The sequence below is a fragment of the Alligator mississippiensis genome, chromosome 2 (assembly GCF_030867095.1).
Source record: "Alligator mississippiensis isolate rAllMis1 chromosome 2, rAllMis1, whole genome shotgun sequence".
Classification (NCBI taxonomy): domain Eukaryota; kingdom Metazoa; phylum Chordata; order Crocodylia; family Alligatoridae; genus Alligator; species Alligator mississippiensis.
Window position 1 is genome coordinate 96547151 of NC_081825.1, and position 24387 is coordinate 96571537.

Below are 24387 nucleotides of genomic sequence, written 5' to 3' on the forward strand. Positions count from 1 at the left end.
ATACTCCATAAACCCTAGATTTCTTTCTGTCCATACTCCTGTCTCAGAGAATCATCTCAGGTGCAGAACTGCAGTGGGAAGGGGTACTTCATGCTACCTTTCCAACTTCCTTATCTTGCAGACATTTCAGGAGCTTGGAAGAGCTGGAAGATTGCTGTTCTTTGGCTACATGCCCATGCCAGGAGGAAAAGCTGAGCCCTTGTCACTTGGCACACCTATAGGACAGAGCTTCCACCACTTCTCTGTTTAACCTGTTCCAGTGTTTTACTACCCTCCTAGTGAGAAAATTCTTCCTAATATCTAAACTAAGCTTCCCTTGCTGCAGCTTGTGACCATCCTTGTTCTGTCATCTGCCACCACTGAGAACAGTCTAGCTCCATCCTCTTTTGAACCTCCTTCAGGTACTTGAAAGCTGCTATTAAATCCCCTATCAGTCTTCTCTTCTCCAAACTAAATGAGCCCAGTTCCCTCTGCCTCTCCTTCTAAGTCATGTGACCCAGACCCTGAACCATTTTTCTTGCCCTCCGCTGGACTCTCTCCAAGTTGCTCACATCCTTTCCGTATTGTGGGGCCCAAAACTGAACACAGTACTTCAGATGTGGCCTCACCAGTGCTGAATAGAAGGGAAGAATCCAATACTCCTACCAATGCAGCCCAATATGCCATTAGCCTTCTTTGCAACAAGGTACACTGCTGGCTCATCTTCAGCTTATTGCCCATTGTAACTCTCAGGTCCTTTTCTGCAGAGCAGTACTGGTGCATGGGATTGTTCCATCCTAAGTGCTGGACTTTGCATTTGTCCTTGTTGAACCTTATGAGATTTCTTTTGGCCCAATCCTCCAATCTGTCTATGTCACTCTAAATCCTACCCCTACCCTCCAGCATATCTACTACTACCCCCAGCTTGGTGTCATCTGCAGACTTGCTGAGGATATACTGTATGCCATCTTCCAGGTCACTGATGAAGATATTGAACAAAACTGGCCCCAGGACTGACTCCTGGGGCACTCCACTTGATACCGGTGCCAATGAGATATCAAGCCATTGATTTCTACCCACTGAGCCTGATCTTCCAGCCACTTTTCTATCCACCTTACAGTCTATTCATCCAACCCATACTTCCTTAGCCTCCCTGCAAGAATGTTGTGCAAGACCATATCAAAAGCCTTACTAAAATCAAGGGATACCAAATCCACCAGTCTCCCTGCATCCATGAAGCAGTCACCTCATAGAAGGCAATCAGGTTGGTCAGGCATGACTTGCCCCTAGTGAATCTATGCCCACTGCTCCTAATCACTCTTTTCTCCTCCAAGTGCTTAGAAATGGATTACTGGAGGTTCTGCTCCATGATTTTCCCAAGGGCTGAGGTAAGGCTGACTGGTCTGTAGTTCCCTGGATCCTCCTTTTTCCCTTTCTTAAATAGGGGTACTATGTTTGCCCTTCTCCAATCATCCAGGACCTCTCCTGATAGCCATGAGTTTTCAAAGATATGGCCAATGGCTCTGCAATCTCAGCAGTCAACTCCCTCAGCACTCTCAGGTGCTTCCCATCTGGCTACATGGATTTCTGTATGTCCAGCTTTTCTAAATGATTACATATATTACAGGAGTCTGCAGTTATGTCCTTGTGCAGTCCAGGATTTAGCCCCAGGTCTCTCCACAATGCGCTGTGGACTCTTCTGTTTCACACCACTAACCAGAAAAGCTTGCCTGTATCTAAGGACAGACTGCAGCATAGCACAGGGATTGATAATTTAGGAACAGAAAAGATGCCTCAAGTCAGACCACAGATAAATCTAACACAGTATTCTGGATCTCACAGTAACAGAGTGGACACACCAGGGGAAGACTACTTTTGAAGGAACAATCCACACAGATTTGTCTCCTGCCCTACTTCCCTTACAGTTCCAGCATTCAGAGACCGAGGAAGTCTTAATCTGGAGGTTGTACTAACTATTATGTTCAGTACCTACTGATGGACCTATCTTCCATAAATGTTCCCCATTCTGCTTTCATTTCTACTTATCAATGCCACATCTCAAAAGCCTGTGTGCCTAATGGCAGGCATAGATGCTGACCATCTGGGAAATGTACTGAAGTAAGTATATAAGAAAGACTCTTCTTTAAAACCAAATTATTAATTTGAAAACTTACTAGCCAGTATCATATTCTGTCTGATATGGTTAATTTTGCTGTATTAGTAGGTCAGAATTTGAAGATTATGTCAGTGATCCAGGCACTATAATAATTAGCACAGGAATTAAGGTGAGGCAGGTTTTCCCATTTCACTCAGGATCACAAGGTTGCTTTTGACTTGTTTTCTTTTTGCAATGCCTAGGTCACTTTCTGCATTTGTGCTATCTCTGAGTGCATGAAAAAACAGTCATAGGCATGGTATGAGATCTTTAGAAAGCATCTAAGTGACTTATAAATAGAGCTGGCCAGAAACTTGAATTTCCATTTCCATAGAATATCCCAAGATTTCAAAAAAATATTCATCTCTAAAGGAATAGAACCTGGAATTCCAACATTTCCTACAGAATGGGAATTCCAAAAGTGCATCCAAAACAAATAACTAAATCATAATTTAATAATAAATAAATAATTTGTTTTGCGATTCTGAAATGGGTTTAAGGCTTCCTGACCTGTTGGCAGCAAGCCAAAAAGCCTTGATTTCAGGATTGCTCACAGGGTGAGGGCTGCCCCAGGGTGTGGGGTCCCTGAGAGTCCCAACCCCAGCCAGTTTGGAGGGTTACTCTGAAGCTGGCAAATCTGGGAGTCTCGACTGCCTAAAAGCCAGAACTCCAAATGTTATGAGCCCTCAGAATCCAGGCTACTGAGGAATCATGAGCCAGGCAGCAGGGGTTTTCAGGCTCTCACCTCTCCTGCCTCCTGTCAGATGGGTTGCCAAAAAGTCTGCAAGCTAAACTGACTATTGAGGAGCCAGGAAGGCAAACTGGCAGGAAACCAAGCAGGTTTCATCAAAAGAATTCCTGAAGAATATTTCAATCCAGACAGACTGGCTTTTTGGTGGGGGAGGTAGGAAAGGAATCTGTTGGAAAATTTCTAAATCAGCCTTACTTAGGAGCACAAATCCTGTTAATGCTGAAACTTGTGCTCCTAATTCACTTAGACAATTCAGAAAATCCCATCCTCAAACAATAATTAGCATGGAAAAAAATCTGAGGGGAGGAGGGATTCAGAACTGTAGGGGATCTAAAATCACAGCACTGCGCTCAATTCTTTTTGGCAGATTTCTTTCTGCAACAACAGATTACTGTACCTAGAGGAATTGCAAGTCATTGACAGCTCTTTAACACCAACAGAAGCAAGTGAGTTCTAATTTCACAATATGAAGCTTATCGTGGACTGTTAGGTACTTGTCAGAGGACAACAGTAAAGTACATTTTTGGGATGCTTAGTGCTAACATTTCCTTGCACTTTACAGTTGTTTCAAATTCTACACAAGGGCATTCATGGTTTTCTGACAATCCATCTTCATTTTGCTTATTATTAGATAGCCTGTGAATATCCATAAATGTAATATGTGAGCCAGCCAAGAAACTTGCAATGAATGGCTTCCTCTGATATTAGGGGAAATGGAAACATGTACATTTGTGTGTCACATTAGCAGAATCAAAAATATTCAAAAAAGATTTTCAAAAGCATTCTTTACATGTTTGAATGCTTTCCCCCCTCATATACAATATTTGATTGCATGAGAAGTTACGTTGATATAACAGCGCTTAACTGCAAAACCATGCAAAAATTTAAACTGGGCTCTTAATAGTAATCCCTAAGAGGCAAAGTAACATTCAAGGTCTAAAAAATATTATTAAATTATAGTTTCTACACTGTGCAATCTTCTTACCTATAAGATAAGAAATTACCAGATTAAGTCAGTTGTGTAGCCACAAGGCACAGTGCAATAAATATTCCATTACCTAAATCATTTTATATCTAAGCAAACAGAAAATGTAAATACACTTGCATTAGCATCCAATGCTAATGTAAACATTGTGCTATTGATGGCAGAATGATACTGCAGCTGTCCATACTGTGTATGATTGCAATATTGGGTCAGCCATTTATCAAGCTGCCTTTTCTATTTAAAATATATTAAACACATGCATACGCTTTGTACTGTGCAGTAGCTACAAAAACAAGTTATATTCTCTTGCTATTCATTATCTGCCATCTATGCAAAAAATGCAAGCTAAAGGGTTATAATAAATCATATTTTTATAACTGGGTTTCCATTCACAATTCATTCTTCTCTCTTTTATTATTTCTATTGCTTAACAACTGATTATCCGTGGCTTAAATCCAGGTGATAACAATGATTACTTATTTTTAGAGTGCTTTGAAAAAGTAAAATTCTAAGTCAACTGGACAGTTAACCAGTTCAGGGTTTCAGCTTTTAGGTGTTCATTTGAATTTTTATCACTTTCTCATTGAAATGGAAGCCAGGAGAGCCACACCACCTGAGGTGGTAATTTCATCAGATCTCATAAACAGCCAGTCCTTACTATTCTGTGTATGAGTACTCCTAGGAAAACTTCACGTCACAGGAAGGACTACTGAGAATTCAGTAGGTGAAATCAAATGAACATCAAAGCCCCAACACAAAGAAAGGGGGCACTAGAATACCTGAGGGTTAGGTGCAGGAGATGTAAGCCTGAGGTGCCCACCACTTTAGGTCGTTGAAGATCCCACAGCATTTTTCAGAAGAAAAGGGGGATGTTATGCAGGCTGTATTCTCATTGACTACATTCTGCCTACTTAAAATTCCTTCAGTAATTGTCGATGGACATAGAATTCTTAATTTCTCCTAAACCCATCAAATAGGGCTGCTGGAGTAGGAAGCATATTCTGCCATGAGATGCTGCACTTCATAGATGAATGTTGCCATCGAGTTGCCATCATTTATCACTATCCATACATATTTATATCACTGTTATGTCAGATGTCAGTCACAAAGATACTTGGCAACTATTTGAACACCCTTAAAGATGGCCTTGTCCAAATTAGGTCGGTCTGGTATTCAATGGTCAATGATACATGAATACATTAAAAAGTTAACTGGTGAGGCCAACTAACCCAGCTCCAAAGCAGATACAGTAGTATATGGTGATCTGTTCATGGCAACCATTGTATTATTAATTTTGTTTTCATTCATATTACAGCAGGATCTACTTTTGCACAGAATCACTGAAATGAGAACAAATGGATGGTAAATATGGCAACAAAATGAGGCGAGAATTTTTCCCACCCAACTAACACATAGCTGAACTCTTCTTTCTCATATCATCACAACTATAGCTCTTTTTCAGAAAATAAAGCTAAATAAAAGCTATACTTGTTATTCCCACAGCCCCAAGATAATAGCATTTAATTACAGAATTGATATGCCACCAGTATTGTATAAAATGCACTGGCCTGCAATAAAACAATTGCAATTATTTAAAAAAAACCCCAAACTAACATGGTATCATAGAATGTCACAGAGTAAGCAAAGCCTGCAATTTTATTTACTCTCTTGCCTCCCAGGAACAGGGAACCAGTAAAGCAATTTCAAAAAGATTATTGGGCTTTAATGCTTTTAGTACTTTAGAAGACATTTCTCATAGGAACACTGACACTGTATCTTAGGGAAAGGAGCCGATAATTGAAGAACAAATGGCTTGGCACCAAAAGATATACAAACATTTTCTAGAGCTTTTCCAGAGAAATGGACTTAATTAGCATTTTTTTAAATCACTTTAGTGATCTTTATAAAAATGTATTTATTCCCATGAAAGCTATAATACTGATGGGGTAAAACAGGCATAATCCAGAGAACCTTCTTTGTCAGCATAGATGTCCAAATGTAATATACCTATGCGGTATTTAAACAGGGTTTAAGATTTTCTGATACTAGAGATGCATGGAAATCTGGATGAAGTATTTCAAGCTATTTTAGTGTTAGTGTTAAATCTTTTTCAGTAAAGAAATTTAGGAAGGAAAATATGTTTAAGATAATTCATACAGAATATGTAATACATCCAACTATATATAGTGTTTCCCTCCCTACATTCATTGCTAAACGGGAACATACATTTTTTTTATAAATATCATATAAAAACCCTCTCTCTGTCATTTGTGCATGAAGGCTGAGTAGATACTAATATAAAGCAAATAACTGACCTAGCAATGGGTAGATTTGGTTTGGCTTTCTTTACGGAAGTGGCTGCAGGTTCACACAGATGTATGTTTGCCACACAGGATTAAAAAGGTGAAGGAAAATTACTTGGAAAGAAAAAGAGTAAGTCATTTTCCTAAAAGGATATTTAAAATTGACAGCAAATTCCTGTGTGTGCTTAGCTGAGTTTGCCTGGGCCTGACATCATGATTGCACCTATGCAGAGAAATTCATTCCCCAAGCCCCCTCCAGGCCTCATCGCTCAGCAGTGTTACAGTTTTGACAGTTGAGGGAGACTGTCTCAAGAAAGTCTTATTAATTTCTGAGGTGAAATGCCAGAGATTGACACTTGTGGTTATTTCATACAATAAAACCATTCTAATGGTGCTTAAGGAAGAAGCGGAATAGAAATGGGGTTTGACCTTTTATGTGCATTATAATGGTGGATCACATTGAATCACCACTGTGGTCCATGTGTCGCTGGACTCATTCTAGGGTCTGTGCTTTACTGCATGTGGGCACCAGCCTAGCAGTGATACACATTACAGGGAAAATGGAGCAATCCCCACATTTAAACCCAAGTTGCTTTGATGTTAGTATTGCATCGGTGCATCTCAGAAGATCCCCAAACACTGAAATCTATCGCTGATGAACGCCGATAGACAAGGAATTCTTACAGTGCTACCAATTCTACAGCAACAAGACGTCCACACCTGCTGGGACTCATCCAAGTTAAAATGCCTCAGTTGAGGGGCAAATGTTTCTGTCTCTATATCAGTCTGGCTGGGTGGGAGGTGGGGAGATACTGCAAACACTCCTCTCACTCTGTTTAGAGGAAACTCCCATCCTCCAAACTGCAATTATACTACAAACGTGCGATAGTTCTGAACGTGCAGCCTCTGCCAAACTGAGTCCCCACCTACATCCAAGTGGCACAGTAAAGAGGTATGAGGCAACTGGGTGTAGTAGTTATATTCTCCTTTGTGTCTACTAGAGCCCAGCCAGGCACGGAAAACAAGGCAGAGCCAAGGGACTATGGAAGGTCCTTGATTTGCTTTCACTGAGCCTCCTTATCTTCACTGGTAAACACAGCTACGCTACTTACTCCTTAAAACTACACTCCTGGGAGGTCACAATTTTAAGAATTATGAGGAAACATAAGAAAAAGTAACTAAAACTCGTCATAAGAAAAAGTACCTAAAATTAGACAAATGCACTACAGGTAGATCATCGGTAAAGTCAATTTCAGAGGGAAAGAGTATGCAAGCAAACACTTTACAGAAAGCCTGAGTTTACTCAGTATGAAGACTGCTTGCTTTCTAATGGCTCATCTACACATGGAGGTTTTTTTGTGGACAATGTGTGTGTGTGTGTGTGTACACTTACGTAAATGCCAAAAAGGTGAAATCATACACATAGCATAATCCTATTTTTCTTTAAATCAGTGCTGAGATTTCATTTTTTCAAAAAAAACCCCTATGCAGTATTCTGTCGGTATCCTAGGAAACACTGTCCCACTGCTGGGACCTATTCATTTTGCAATTTTTCTTGTAGCACATCATGGGAAGATCACTGGAATTCTGGGAATTGGGACTAAGCAATATTTCACGACTCTTGTCCTGGTACCTCAAGATTAATCTATCAATACCATTTTCCAGTCACTGGCAGCCAGCTTGGAATTCTGCCAGTCATCAATACACAGAGGTTGCTGTACCTCTATTTGCAGCTGCACAGCTGGGTGGCTTTGGGAGTCAGCTGCTTTGCTGCCAAGGCAAGCTGGATAGTGAAATACTAATCTACTTGTGGATGGACTTTTCCTAGAGCATCTTCTTTTAGTAGATCATTGCTTCTCGGCCAAGAAGGTAAAACTGACCAGCAAGACATGATAATGATGGAAATCTGGGATGACCAACCATGATGAAAAAGGTCACTTTCCTAGAAGTCTGAGTAGAATTCATCCCAGAGCTGCAGCAGCAAATTACCAAAACCAGAGTTTTCATTGAAAAAAGCAGAGAAATGTTTGGCTATTCCCAGCCAGAGTCTTGCCGTCCCTGGTGGTTTCCAGTCAGTTACTAATCAGTTTGGTGTTGATGGATTGACTTTCATGGCTGTTGTCAGTCAGGCATGCTCTGTTATGAAGGGGATGCTGATAGGCTGGCTCAGAAAGCTTGACAATTCATAGGAGATTATTGATAGAGTTGCATGACTGAAGTTCCCAATTTGTATTTGGGCCAGAGATGGATCCAAGTGCCTATACTTTACACCCCCACCCCCACCCCCAATCTGATTTTCACTGTAGAAGTTCTACCAATAGCTATATTCGGTAGTTTGAAGAGTCTATGATGCCAGTATCTTTAGAAATTCAGGTCTCTTTTCTTCCCAGGTAATTTCTGCTTCCAGGACCATTATGAAAATTAATAGTGCTGTTTTTTGCCTTGTATTCCAGGGGACCCAAATGGAGAACAACTACCAGTATGCAAGCATTGAAACAGAAGGCATGTGATGTCCAGGCTAAGTGACTCCAGAAAAATGCAGAGCACACAGGAGAACAGACAAGTTAATCCAGTAGGGAAGCAATGACATGTTGGACAGCAGTGGGGGGCACCCAGAGGCAGAAAAGTTCGCTTAAAGTTGGTCTAATAAAAGATATCAAATTCACCCAAGGAACCTTGTCTGCCTATATCCTTAGACCAACACGGCTACAACCTAAACCCCTTTAAAGTACCACCGCATTTACACAAATTTGTTCCAGATGAACGCAACCCCAAATATACTTGACACACTTAGTCAATTTACTAAACATGGCTAGATAATTTGGAGAAAAAGAATGAAAAGAACTGGATTATGGGGACACAAAGCATTTTCATCCGAAATCCAGTATTTAACATGTAATACAAGCACGTGTAATGCACACAGATACACACATTTAGACAAGCCTTAACTTATAACCACAAGAGAAAGGATGGGAGGGTAAAGCAGTAAATCACATCATTGATGATTTCATATCCTGTTATCAAAAGGCTCTTATTAATTCTTCCCTTATAGCCATGTCTTCTATTCTAATTGAATTTTTTCCCTGTCTGCTCCTTTTTATTTCCTTCTCATCCTTCCCCAGGGCAATTCCTCTTTTTCCTTCTCCTTCCTTCTTATCCTAAAACTCACTTTCTCTCACTACCTCATCATCTCTCTATCTACAGTCCTTAACCTTCCATGTTCTTGTTCCATTATTTATTTTTATTATTGTAGTCAGCCAAAATCAGGGTACGATTGTGCAAACTTCAAATAAGAGGAAGCCCCTGTGTGAATTCCTTACAATCTAAACAGAAATGGGCACAGAACAGAGAGAAGGGGAGGAAAGATGGAAATCTTCTGGAAATTCCACAGGTTTGGGTTCCATTTTGTTAAATATAATGTTTAAGATCAATTCTGCCTGTGGTTTATTGCCCCCTGAAGAGATTAAGTAGGTCCTCCCTTGAACAGCTCTGGGCTTACAGGTGCTGAGTTATGAGATGTCACTCAGGCAGATTCTCATTTATTGCCCCATCCCATGCTTACCATAACCACATCTCAGCCCCTAGACTATTATGGCAAAGGCTGATAAATGGTCTCCATACAGTATAAGCTTGTACCTAGAAATGAGTCAATGCGATCAGCTACTTCTGACTTTTGGATGCAAAAGGGCTCCTCTCAGACTGCAGCGGTGCACAAGATGGGCACATGACAAAAGAAACACATATGTATTAGCTCAGAACAAAGTGCTGTCTTTGGGTGAGCGAACCCAAATAACTTTTATGAACTTCGGCCCACCTGATGCACATATTGCAATAATAATCATTTTAACTTCTACAACACCTTGCAGCCAAATGGCTCAAGTCAGAGAAGTGCTATATCCTTGTAGAAGGACGGGGAGACTGAACAAAGGGCAGGTCCAGCATTGCCATTGGAGCTGTTGTGCCTCTCACCTACTTAGGAGCTGCTGGGGATCAGATCAACCTCAGCACTCAGGACTAACCCTCTGTTTCAGTGGTCCTTTCGACTAATGCAGTGACATATCAGCACTGTGGCACAAATTAATCTTCAACATGCCCCTCCCCATCTTTCCCATATAAGACCACTACCTACCTTGTCCATATGGTCCTGGGAGAGGCTTCTGTGAAAGCTGGAAAGGGGCTAATTCTCACTGGCAGGAATTCATCCAGGTTGAGGGCCATGGCCACTTTTCTCTGCAGAAGGGATGGCTTTCAGTTTTGCTAAAGGGAAAACAATGAAGCTTTGTAGCATCCTTTAAAATAGGAGCTTAAGAGGACCTAGATCAGACAACAAAATCTGCTTAGGATAGCAAATGTGAAAACTATGCATCTATCAATAAGAGACAGGATTGTAATTCTGTCAAGGCCAGGTGAAGGGCAGGTTAGGGACAGCACGGAGCAATCCAATTAGGTTACACTTGCTAGGGTAAAATTTACAATGGCTATCAATCCTCATGCTTTAAGGCATAAACTGAGTACCATCCGGGGTCAGAAAGAAATATTCTCCTCTGGTACACTCTCACACAATTGGCGGCATGTATTTCTTCCTCTGAATCATCATGTATTGGCCACTGTCAGAGACAGGATACGAAACTATATGGATCAGTGCTCTGTTCCGGTGCAGCAGTTCCTACGTTCTTCATTTTCTTTACAGTCTTCGCAGATTACCACCAAGTTATTTATACTGTAGCAGTCATTTCCTCAACAGATTGTATTAGTTTTCTAATTCTACAACTACCACGGACAGCAACTCAAATGATTCCAATAACTTATCCAAAGCAGTATATTATATTTTTATGGGGTCTTAGTGATTTACTAGTTTTGGAAAACAAATCTCACGCTTTAAACTTAATTACTTGTATTTTTAAATTATACATAAAAAATATTGCACATTACCCAGCACTCAATACAACAATAGTGATAACATGAAGAAACAGCATCAATGATCTTTAAAAACGTAATTTAGGATTCAGCTTTGAATTTATTTTAAAGGAAAGATGTAAGTATTGTCTTCATGGCTGAGATTTATTAACACTCTGCCTTTCCATTATCCAAGCATCTCACTTGCCCTAGAGCACATCTGTAAAGCAAAGACAGAGAGAGACTGCATGAGTTTTCTATATCCATAAATTACTGATGTTGCTCTGAGCCACTCATCTATCAAGACAACTTTCCATAAGACCAGGACTAACCTGTAAAGTATTTGGCCTGGGAGAGGATATTGAACAATAATTAGTAAATGCATAGTTTTGAGACCCTATTTGTTTTACAGGAGATGTTTTCATTCCTGACCTAAAACCCTTTGACACTGTCTGACAGAAGAGGGGAGAGCAAATCAAAGACCTAATAGCACTTCTGAGTAGTAAAACAAAGCTCTGGTTTAATATCTCCTAGGACTCCCCAGCACATGCTCCCTTATAAAGGTACAACAGTTCATACCTCTGTGGCAAAGAATGCGTGTGTGTAATTGCATGACTAATTGTATTCATTTTCTTAACTTGTAGAGTGAACCAGACACTAAACAACATTTCAACTAACAACATTACTTGTTTCCCATATTTTGCACATAGTATCTTAAACATAAAGATATATTACTTGTGTTTACTCAGAAACAGGACCATATCTAACACATTAAGTGCTTATTCTGTAATTTAAGTCCATGAAATAAAAGACAGATCAAGAAATCTACATAGCAAAACTCAGAAGACAGATTTAAAAAGAAACATGTTTGCCATCATAAAGCCCAGTTACTATATCTGAAAACTCCCGCTTCTACAGACAACTTAGAAATGAATATACGCTGAAAAAGAAGATAATACGATTAGAACAGCATTTCAGCCATGGAGCTTTTTCAAGGATGTGAAAAATATAGAACATGACTTAGCTGAATAGGAAGTGGAAAAACAGTACTTGGGAGAGATAAAAGAAAAAGAGAGAAGCATGAGCACTTAATGTCAATCTTTTGCTTATCCTAAGTAGAAGGTAAATATTATGCTTCTGTTACCTTTACAGTTGCAAAAAATAATGAAGCTTTGATTTACAGAAAATGTCTTTTTTCACTGCTGATTTGCATTTCTAAAATAGTAAAATGTACTGGCTTACCCCTGGGTTCTCTCCTGTATAATCTTTACAAAAATCATTGTTCAGGTTTGTTTTGTAAAATGGTGTTATTAAGATGAAACCACAGATCTTAACCACATTTTAATTGCATGAGACGGATTTTTTTCCCCTCAGACACAGAAAATGTTGGTGAAAGAATGATCACTTCAACCCTGGTCCAACTGAGGCAAATGGGACAGCAAGCAGAATAGAAGTAAGTGTAATACAGCATGCAGCAATATTTCCCCATACTCAAGTGAAGAATATTTGCTGAATCAAGAAAGAGGAAATACAACAGAGCAGGAAAGGCCATCTTTCATAGAATTACTATCAGCTGGAAATCAAATATTTTAATTTCCAGGGGTCCTTATCACAGCTCTGTGGAATCTTCCCAAGTTTCATATTACACTTAATAATGTACCAAATTTTCAAAATGGGGTGCCTAATTGTTAGGTTTCTATGTCCATATGTGGGTGCTTGCATAAGAGGGCTGAGCTGGTTTTGCAGCAGTATTGAACACTTAGAAGCTCTTTTTGAAATTACCAGAGGCTGCTTGGTGCTCACTAGTTTTGGGGAAAAAACAGGCTGCTTATTTTGGAATTTGATTTTAAACACTTCTTGAAAATCTTGGGTAGTCATGGTACAGCTAAAGGACTGAAAGAGATTCCCTTTGGAGTCCATCTGTGCTGCTATTTAATAGATTGCAATACCTGCTGCAGAGAAACAGGCACTGCCTCCATTTCAAGCATGAGCACACTCTTCCCCTCACATCCTAAGCCTTTGAGATTTTGGGGAGCAAGAGACCAGAGCTAGCATCATACCTAAAGCTCTTGCATAGCAGTGCAAATCAGTGCCAACAGGACACAGGGCAAGCCCTTGAAATAAAAAAGGTATACGCTTAGCTCAGCTCATTCACTTTAGTCCTTGAATTTAAAACAACGGCGTTTATCACATAGATGAAAAACTGCAAATCCTTGGTGAACTGGTGTGCCTAGTGTTACCAGCATAATACATTATCAGCTCAGAAAGAAAGACCACAGACTTTACTTTTTCCTCAGTGCTATGTAAACTGGGGGTTTTTTTCTTCCTTTTTTCACTCTCCAGAAATAGCTGGCAGGATTGACAAAAAATACCAGGAAACACTCAAACGTTCTTTCTATTTTAGCAGAATCTGGTCTAAATACAGCACAAGGATGTATGTAGTGAAACGCAGAGATAATATTTACACGGTTAAAACCAAAACCTGGTAGGGTACTAAATCACTCTGAATGCAAAGAAATGGGAGGCAGATTTTAAGAAAGGCAAACACTTTGATCCACTGCATCTCTCATCAAGAGCAGAATCTGTGAAAACACATAAAAATGTGTTTTGTTTGTCCTCAGGAAACTGAAATACAATTAATTAAAAAACAGATTTTTGCCTTTTGATCCTCCTAATAATTCCAACTCTCTCTCACAGGCATGCACATACAGTGATAAGACTCAACACAGGGCTTAGGTCACCATTGCTAAAGGCATTATTTTCTGTAACCTTTCCCTCCCACAGAGCTAGAAAGAGCTTGCAGCTCGTGTCTGTCATCAGTGAATATTATCCCCCTCACATACATACAGATATCCACCAATAAGGAATGTGGTTGACCTGGCAACAGAATGTTAATTTCCTAATTTATCCACCATTTATTTTAATAATATTTGTTTCAGCTAAGTAGAAAATGGATCTGGCATTACATATTTGGCATATGTCTAGTCATATCAAGTATGAAAGACAATCCTGAATCCATTCCACATCCTGAGGTCTACTCTGCTGTCATGCATGTGCAGAGATGTGTATCAACAGGAGAAACAGACCTGCTAGAATCAAAATCCCTTCCATCTGTTTACAACTTGATACTGCTTCATTACCTTTGCTTCATTACTTTTTTTTCAGTGGTTTATTGGCATCAGAAGTGTTGAAATGATATGATTTCAGTCCACAAATCAGTGCAGACTGGACAGTAGGGACTGATCAGGGGAAAGTGAGGGGCATGTCCAGGACTGACCAATGCCCCAGCAATTCTATGCCAAAGCAAGACCCAAAGGCTAGGTACTAGGGCTGTGCGAAGTTTTGGGCAGTGATTCGATTCTGAGGAGATGTGGCCTGATTCAGTGGCTGAATCTCCAAATCCAAATCGAATCAGGGGACCAATTAAAAGGTCCGAATCAATTCGAAGCTCTCCGAATCTTTGGAAAAGATTTGGAGAGCTTCGATGATTTGGACAGTCCCCAGTGGCTGCAGCAGGGAGCTGCAGCTGGAATAGGAGCTGGTAAGTATGGGAGGCGGGGCTGGAGGGAGCGGGGGGAAGGGGATCATGGGGGGATCCCTTCCAGGCCCCATCCCCTGCCTGCTCCCCCAGCCCTCCCTGACCCCAGCCCGCTCCCCCAGTCCCCCCATGGCTGCCCCACCCATCCCAGCTCCCAGTGCTTTAAAAAAAGCCTGGACTCCCCGGGTGCTGCTGGGCTTGGGGGGCATCCCCACTGCCCCCACTGCCCCACACTGCATGGGGGGCTCTCCACAAGCCCCCTAACCCCCGCCCTGCTCCCCCAGCCGCCCCCCATGGCTGCCCACCCCAGCTCCGGCCCGTTAAGAAAAACAAAAAAACACAAGAAAAACCCTGGGACTCACCTCTCCTGCAGCGGCCTCAGGGCTTTGGGGGCTCATGGAAGCACGAGGCAGGGGGGATCGCCCCCCCGCCCAGCATGAACGGTGTGTTCAGGGTTTTTCCTTGGGTTTTTTTTTCTTAAAGGGCCAGAGCTGGGGCAGGCAAGGCAGCCATGGCAGGGACTGGGAGTTGATTCCAGATAGTGATTTGAATCACCGAATCAAACCATTGTCCCCCAAATCGACCAAATCTGAATCTGAAGTAAATAGTAGCCGCTTCACACAGGCCTACTAGGTGCAGACATTGAAGTCCAAGGTGGACTCGATCTAAGTTACGCACTTTTCTGTAACCAGCATAGTGTAGATTAGTAGTGAACAGACTATGCATTTGCCCTTTGGTAGGGGTGCAAATCTTAGACCAGGTTCTGCCATTATTAAACCAGCCTGTGTATGCTGAACTTCTGTTCTGCTAAAGGTATAGACTGGTTTCCAATCAATTATACCAGTAAAAGTGTATGGTCTGTACATGACCAAAAGGACTATTTTAACAGGGATGTCAGGGTAGTCAGTCAGCACAGCCCTTAGCATTCCCTAACCCTGTACTGCGGCTGATTTGTCCAGCGTCCTGGAAGGGGAAAATGTATGCTAGTTCCTCTCTGCCAGAAGGTAGATTTTGGAAGACTTGATTTTCTGGGTGCCAAATTTAAGAACGGCCCAACTTTCAGGGCAGGATTCCTCTGTCAAAACAGTTAAGATATCCCTGAGGTCTCTGAGGTATGGCAGTCAAAAAGTTTTCAAATATCTGGAGTTTCTCATTCCATTTTGTTTGTGTTCTTTCCATATCCCTGTAGCATGTTTCAGTGGTCTGATTGGAGTTGGGCATGTTTCAAGGACGGGTGCCTTTTGTGTGATAAAAAATAAAAATAAAATATAATGAGTGACAAGATCAACTAGGGCCACACCACAGTTTGCGCTCAAGTATTTTCAGTATCAGCAAGGCTCTATGCAGGTTCTGCACCATTATCAGAAGTGCCATCCTTCATACACAACATATAAATGTTCCCTATGTGTCTGTCTGAGATCTTTTTTAATGTAAGATTTTCGTTTCCTTTCCTCAATAAAAGGCAGTTCTAATGCCCAAGGCTGTTTATGTGAGCTATTGTTGTGGGTACATAATGGCTGCCTACACAGTTAGTGCACTACCAGCATCTAACTTTGTAAAGCGCGTTGTGCCTGAAAAAACTGAATTCCATTCTCTCTTTTGTACGATTAGAATATCTATTCTATTCCAATTGCTTTTTATAATTTTTCCTCTCTTTCCAGCAAACTGAACTGCCTAGCATTTCAGTTATCCACAGCAAAGAACTGGAATCTCCAATGCAGTGCTTTTTTTTAATAGAGCCTCACAGATAGCTTGTCAGCAATAACCAGGTCAAGGGGAGTTAAGAGAACAGATCATGGACTATTAGCAAACCTGCTGATAATTTAAAAGACAGCTAATTTGAAGAAAATGATTGGCTGTGAAAGCTGGACCAGTGCCAAAAATCATCATATACAGCTATATTCTGAGCTAAGAAATGTACTGGATACTAAGTAGTTAAATCAGTTAATAAAGTAACCTTTCTCCTCCAGAGGCCTAGGTTCAAAGCTACGCTGTGCAGGTCACAAGTAAATGAGTTTGCTTATCTGCACCTAAAAGATACCGGTATTTTTTCCCCCACACAAATCTGACGCATGCTACTCAATTAGGAGATGCCAAGATACAGCATGACAGGGTGTCTGTAGGTCAGGATTTTAAGATTAATGGGCAGAGTAGCATGAGGAAGCTTGTGCCATGTCAGCCTACACCACAGCAGCGCTCTAGGATTGTCCAACTTCTAAGGCCCCGGAGGCCACATGTCCCAGAGGCCAAACCAGTAAGGAGCTGAAAGCCACATGGGCCACACCAGGAGCACCACATGGATACTCCCCTCAACTCACTGCTATACCTCATGTCTACAAGCAACCCACCCCTTACCACTGCACCAGGCACCCTTTATACCACTGTGCTGCTTGGGTGTGCAAACAGGATCCCTGCCCCTGCTGCACTGTCAGCACAATCCCTACCTCCCTGCCCCTGAACATGGCCATTGCCCCAACAAACCCTCGGTTCCCCATGCTGCCTCACTACCCTGCCCCCTGGGGCAAAGGCAGGCAGTGGCAGCTGGAGGAGAGAGGGAGGACCCTGGAGACTCTGGCTGCTATTGGAGGGAGGGAGGAACTGGAGCAATATGGGGAGCAGGTGAGAGCCTGGGAGGTCATGTATTAGCCTCTCATGGGCAACAGGCAGCTCGTGGACCACCAGCTGGACAGCAGTGCTCTAGACTGGAGCATACCGTCTTCTCACAGCTAATGAATTCATATGCATTATAGGCCTTATTCTCCAGTGCCCTGCACTTTCTGAATTGATTTACACCTGATAAAACTTAGTATAAAATGCTTCCTTCCTGATTTGGCAACATTTGGCACTCACTATACAGTGGTGCATGTCAGTGGAGCATCAAGCCTCATATGTCCACTGTTGTGGCTGCATTAAACACTTTTCAGTTTTGCTTTAGGTAACTCATTAAAATCCTCTCTGTGCCTGCAGCATTTCCAACACTCTGTTCTTTATAGGAAAAGATAGATATATTGAAGTATTTATTATCTAAGCAAGAGACATGTCTTTAACAACACAACCACTGCACATTGTCAATAACTCTTCATAAACATTTATCAGCAAAAAAGGTTTACAAGAGCTCAACCAAATTATTCCGTGTAAGTGCACAATAATTAATTAATAATAAGGAAAATCTGAACATGCAATTAAGGGACCCATCTTAAATTAGTTTGATACAGAGTAGGTCACACATTGCTTTTCATTTATTGGATAACAATAAAGTATTTTAGATTCTTGCTATCTATTCATATTGAGGCAAGTCAATGCAGAAAAACAGGAATACCCATTCATTTCTTTTAGAAGTATTTCTTTTCTGATACTAGGAGGGCAGTGCTACTTGTGCTGTATTAGCACCAGCCCTGTGTTGATTTGATAGCTTAGGCCAGAAACTACAAACACCCATGTTAGTCAATCAAACTCCCTTCCAGATGCAGCACCTATGTTAGGAATGCCTCTGCAGTGTTTTACATTAGGCAGACATGTAAAAGAAAATCTCTTTTCTTATGACTAATTTAGTACTTGTTAGTGCTAGTGTAGAGGTACAGAAGTTTCCCTATATTTGACTGTTTGTTTCAGCTGACCTAGAAAAAAGGCAGGGTTAAACAGCCTCCATTATTCATATATAAAATAATTGTGATCAGATAACACACACACTGTCTTCTGTGCACATACCTATGTGTGTGCACATGTGCATGTGTGTTTCGGGGGGGAGGCAGAGATGTTGCTTAGCACTCTGGCAATGTTGCCTCTGACCAAAATATTCAGAAGTGCCTAATGATCCTAGATACTTCTTGTTCTGGGCAACTGATTTGGGACATCTTAAAAGGTCTTAATATTCAAAGGTTGCTTGTGTTCCCAATTTCTGAAAGTCAAACTGGTAGGTGGAGGACTAAAATTGGACACCCAAATTCATGGGCAACTTTAAATAGATACAGAAAGATGCATTAAAAGTTTTCTTTATGTAAGATGCATTGTTCAGTCAATTTGTTGCTTGGAACTGAACAAATCTAGTGCTCCAGGGCAGCCCAACTTAAGTTCCATGGCAGATTAGGTTGACTGCAAGGAAATGCTCAGTCACTGCTGAGTCTTTTCTAGTTCTAACAGGTTCTAAGATGTGAAACCCTTGGCGCAGCTGGGATTCTGGTTCCTCCTTCTAAGAAGGTTGTCATCTATTTCTGTGAATTGGTAAGAGTGCTGACAACATGCCCCCGAAAAGATTATTGCTAATTCCCAGTTTTCTTCCATTCCTTCTTCTTCCGCATGGTTAGAAATGGCCCCTGCAGAGACTCTGGGGCCTCCATAAGATTTCTGAAGAAAGAGGGACAGTTGGATGAGTCTTCTCAGCCCTATCCCCACAACTGCAGAAGCAACTTTGAGAGTGGTATAGTCTTCATTAAATCCATCCAACTGGTCTTCAGAACTCACATGAAGGCAAAGTATGTCACAGATGAGAGGCACAACACAAGGACCCCTTAATGGAATCCATGATACAGCTTTGTTCCATCAATTGAAACATCTATCTATTGATCTTTCCGCTGCAGGAGACAACATACTATCGGTATGTTCCCTCTTTTGTCCAGGAGCAGGAAAGGAAGTCAGCTATCTGACAGATGCCTTACTGCTGGGCTGGAATCATCAATTGATGCACGCTTCCTTCTGACTCCCCTTCTTCCATGTGTAATCAGGAAGATAAGGAGAAAATTATCTTTTTGAAGCTTGATTCTCACAACTTCAAACTGGGTGTTCTGAGCTGCTAGACCTGTCATGAGAATCTCTGATAATGCTCTGGGGAATTCTCTACTGCCTGTATCAAGCAGCAAGAAAAAGTTGTCCATCCAGACTTGGAGTCCTTTCTCCTGGCTAATGACAATCTGCTAAATAAGGTGTTCACTGTTTGAAAGAAATGCAAGACATGTCTACGCTTCATGAAACGATATTCCCTGAAATGCAATTTTGTGGGGCAGAAACTAATATTCAAACTTTAATTATTATGGGAAAAGGGAAAATACAGCTTTCTATGTGGGCCATCATTTACTTCTATTAGGATGCGGTGGGGACAATTATTTTGGCCGGAGGGCCACTTAGGGAGTTTGGATGAGCTGTTGTGGGCCAAGCCCCCTCCTCCCCTTCCGTCCCCTCCCCTCCCGGCAACCAAAACTACCTAAGTGGCTCTCCAGCCCAAATAATTGCCCACCCTGATGTAAAGGCAGAGGGAATTTAACCTTTGTCCCCCACTTCTCCCTGCACCAAGTCCCCAGCATGTGGCTGTGTTAGTACCATGCTGTATTCCTGTGCACCACCTCAGGTCACTTGGGCACAGTTGAATTGTCTTCTGCCTGAACCAGCTGCATGCTGAGGACTCAGGGAGGAGGTGCAGGGAGAAGGGGGGAACAGAATGCAGCAATGACATGACCCACAGTTTCTGGCCCCCCTTCTCCATCCTGAGTCCACAGCACATGTCCACATTGGGCAAGAGCCATGCCAGGTACACCCATGCAGACTGAGATGGCATGTGGGAATGCAGTGGGGCACCAGCCTAGCCCGATGCCAAAGACTCCAGGTTGGGAAGGGGGGTGCAGGGAGAAGGGGGGCCAGGAATTATGGATCATCCAGGCCTGGCCAGGCCAATGCCATGCTATATTCCTCCTTCTCCCTGTACTTTCTCCCCTGCCCCAAGTCCCCAGCACACTGTTGTGCCACACTGTGTTCCCATGCACTGCTTGGGGACGTATGGGTGCAGCTGACATGACTCCTACCTGACCCAGCTGCACACTTGGGACTCAGGTTCAGGCAGGAGCCATGCTAGCTGTTCCCTCTGTGCCCACGAGGTACAGCCCAAAGCGGTGTGTAAGAACACAGTGTGGCAGCATGTTAGTGGTGCCCATGCCCTTGCCAGGCTCTGGCCTGGCACAGCCTGGATAACCCACGGCTCCTGGACCTCTTCCTCCTGCACGCACCCCACCCCCACCAGTGGGGAGAACCATACTCGAGCTTCGACCCACTGGGGGCCAGCCTATGCAGTCTGGGAAGGGCCACAGGGTTGGAGTGGCATGTAGAAAGCCTCACTGTGCAGAAGCCTAGCCAGGAGCTCAGCACCCTTGCCTTGGTGATACACTGAGGGCTGGGGGCAGGGCAGGGTGCACCAGGCCAGGGAGGAGACTGGCTGCCTGGCCACCTGAGCAGCTGCTCATGCAGCAGGCTGGCATGGGGAAGGGAGAAGGACGAGAGGCACCAAAAGCCAGAGCAACTGCAGGTTGGATATAGTATAGTTCTTCTTCAGAGGGGCAGCTGATAAAATCATTTAGTGGGCTGGAGCCAGCCAGAGGACCTTATTTTGCCCACCCCATCTTTAGGAATATTGCTTTTTGAACATTTTGTCTAAATACTTCAAACAAGGTACTCAAGCCTATCTGCTATTTTGACTTGCTATTCACAAGTATGAGGTTTTTCCTATCTGCAGTAATCCTATAACTAAGAGTTTTCTGAAAAAAAATTGCTAATGTACACCTGCCAGACTAGAAACCTACTCCATCTTATGTCTTGAATTTACTGCTTATAAGACTGATGGAGTCACCTTTTAAACCTCTGGGAAAGTACTCTTTTTAGCACTTATCTCTAAAGATGGCCTTTTTAATAGCTATAACATCCTCAGTGGGACTGAGTGAACTAAAAAGGTTTAATGGTTGACTTGCATTTTACTGTGTTCCACAGGCACATGGTGGCTTTCTATCTTAAATCTACATTTTTGCTGAAGGTGGTTTCAGATTTCCATTTCAAGCAATCCATATCTTTTATCAGTATCCTTCCCCAAACTCTATCCATTATATGGGTAGGCTAGATTATATAAACTTGATTTTAAAATGTTGAATCATTGTTTAGAAAAGCAAATCCACTAGGAAGTCACTCAACGTATTTTTAGCTCTGGTGACAGACTACAATCTATTCCCAAACATCTCCTCCTATTGAGAGATTTTCCAAATAAATCAAACTTTGTACACAGAATATGACATGAGGCCCCACTCTACAAGATTTAAAGGCAGCTTTGTTTCACATTTCTGTTGGAGAAATGTGCATGTTGGTACTCTATTCATGCTTTTGTGAAGCACTATACTTTTGATTTGGCATGTCACTATGACGCCCTATTGGGGAGAGCAGTTCTGTAGTCATTATTTAATTAGTGCTCTTCCCAACTAGTGTCTAGAGGGCTGTACTTCTAGTTAAGCTCCCACAAGTAGGGATATGTAGAAGCATTTCTCAAGAGAGAAAGGAAGCTTACTTACCAGGAGCTGTTGCTCTCCAAGATGCATTATCACACTTCTCTTTCTTTCCCTGCTTCTTCAGAGACTCACAGGAATATTTTGATTCAGTAGAAGGCACTTCAAGCGGGAGGAGCACATGCACTTGTATGCATGTCTTGTGTCCATGTGTTCTGATCTCAGAATAGGCACTCCCACCACTGCAAAGAGCATTTGGGTTGCTTCTGCATGACTCCAGACTCAGTACTGGGATATGTGTACATCCCACAAACATACATGATTGTGCTCAGAAAACAGAAGCAGCAATACCTGTCATTCTCTTTCTCAAGCACAAAGGCCATGGTATCCATATTCAGACAGTTCAAAAAGTGGCCCAAGGAACAAATGTGAAGAGTACATAACACTTATGAAAATGTTTCTAAATAGAGAATCGGGAGCATAACTTCAAACCCCACATTAAAAAATCTTAGCATCTGCTGGGGGTCCGGTGCTGGGGGTGGGAGGCTCCCTTCAAACCCCTTTCTCAGCTGGCCAATCAGTGATCCATCATCCCGGGTTCCCAGAATTCTCAGCCTCAATGTCTGGCTAGAGGGCCAGCTCTATAGCTTCTGAGGATATTGATCTTGCACACACCGGATTATAAATCAGGTGCATTTCAGTCAGCACAGGCTAAGTGCTTGGTGAAATGGGAGATGGGGTGTGGCGGACATAGGCAAAAAGTTAGTATGGAGAGTCATGTGGGGAAAATATCTGGCCTTTTGCTCATTATGTCTCCCAAGTCACAGAAAAACAGATGTGAAAGGGACCTCCTGGAACATCAAGTCTACTGCATTCACAAGCAATCATTTACCCAAGGGTTCCCCCAAAATCACCACTGCAGATCCTCATACACAAACAGCTGGCACAAAAAAATCAGAAAGACTAAGAACAACCAACAATATGCCACAGTTATAAAACAGGAGAGACAAAGGCACTGTCCATTCCTTGCCCTTGCAATGACACAGAGGTAATTGGTTAATATGTCAGTACTGAACCACTGTGGGATGAGAGGGCCCCTGACAAATCCTCTTGCCAAATTTTTGAAGAACTAAAATAAACCAGTACACTCAACTAAAACCAGCTACTGTAGTACACTGTGTGCCCTTCTGCTCTTCTTTCATAACACAGTATACCTACAAGTTAAAGAGCTTTCCCCTCTTCTAATTATTATAATGTAAATGATCATAAAGGCACAGCTTTTAAAAACATGCAGATAACTCTTCAGAAGCTGAATGTACTCCTAACATCTGCAATCACTCAAAGATACAATCTCTGGAGTAGCAGAAATTGATAACCTCCTCTTATTTAACTCCTCTTATAAAAAGAGCCACAGCTATGGTTTTTATAACGATATACTGAATGAGAGCATAATAAGGAAACTGCTTCCCTAATTCTTAACAAGTCTAGAGAATAAAGTCATCTGAAATGTCTGACTATGAGGGAAACATCTCTTCCTGCTTTCCTAATAAAATTAATATATGTCAGCTGTAAATAATTTTATTTTCTGGTGAAAAAATTCCATTTGTATTCTGCTGAAGACATCAGAGAGTAGTTCTTAAGAAGGGCCAGTTCTTTGCCTTCTGACATGAGAGAAACATCTAGTTGTGCCAATAAGCAATGAAGCACTGTCTGCTGGATTGGGAAGCATGCTGGCAACCTTCTTTGCGCCACCTGCTACAAACCCTCCCATGTTTGGCACTCCAGGTCTTGAATGCTTGTGGCTTATGGAAATACTGCGTTCAGCCATCAGTGAAAATGGTGGGCTGGGGATGGGAAGAAGGAAAAGGGGGTGCCAGTTGCATAGCTTTTACAGCCAGCCCAGTCAGATCATTCTTAGGGCAGCCTGGCTTATGGTGAGGGCTGTTCTCTTCTACTTTCTTAGCTGGAGGTAAGATGCCTTTACTAGGAATTAACGCTGGGTAAGAGAGAAATAAAAGGAGGAGAATGAATAACAAAAAGCGCTGGAGCAGCAGCTGCCAGGGGAACCCTGCCTATTCTAGCATTCAGCTAGCAGTAAGAAAAAAAGATTTTTTTTTGCAAACAAACCTCTACAAGAGCTATCTAATTAGGAATGCTGGCACTGGCCTTGGGAGCTAGAGCCTGCCTCTAAGCTCAGTTCTGCCCCATGGCAGCAGCATGCTGCATTGCTAATGTACCCATGTGCTGCTGAACACAGAACAGACATAAAGATTTAAATCTGGATACGTATATATGTTTTTTATTAAACTCATTTTTCCTGTCTTGGAAATCTCTAGTCAAAGGGACAAAGCAAACCTTGGGGAGAATAAACTGCTGCAGCATGCTACCATGAAATGATTCTTCTTTTCAGTACAGCCAAAGTACTTAATAGAAGCTAAAAAATTCAAGAAAGTCTCCTACCGTTCATAGAAGGTTTACACACAAATATGCAACTAAACAACACAGTAGTTACACAGGATAAGCAGTATGG

At 42.0% G+C, this 24387-nt stretch overlaps 1 long non-coding RNA gene across 2 annotated transcripts in view; it reads right to left on the reverse strand.

Annotated features, from left to right (window-relative positions):
- LOC109281642 (uncharacterized) overlaps positions 1–24387 on the reverse strand; it is a 66626-nt gene that overhangs the window by 36322 nt on the left and 5917 nt on the right. For both annotated transcript variants that reach the window (XR_009459813.1, XR_002088368.2), the window contains exon 2: positions 10303–10430. This is a non-coding gene — a long non-coding RNA (uncharacterized LOC109281642). The remainder of the gene's footprint in view (positions 1–10302; positions 10431–24387) is intronic.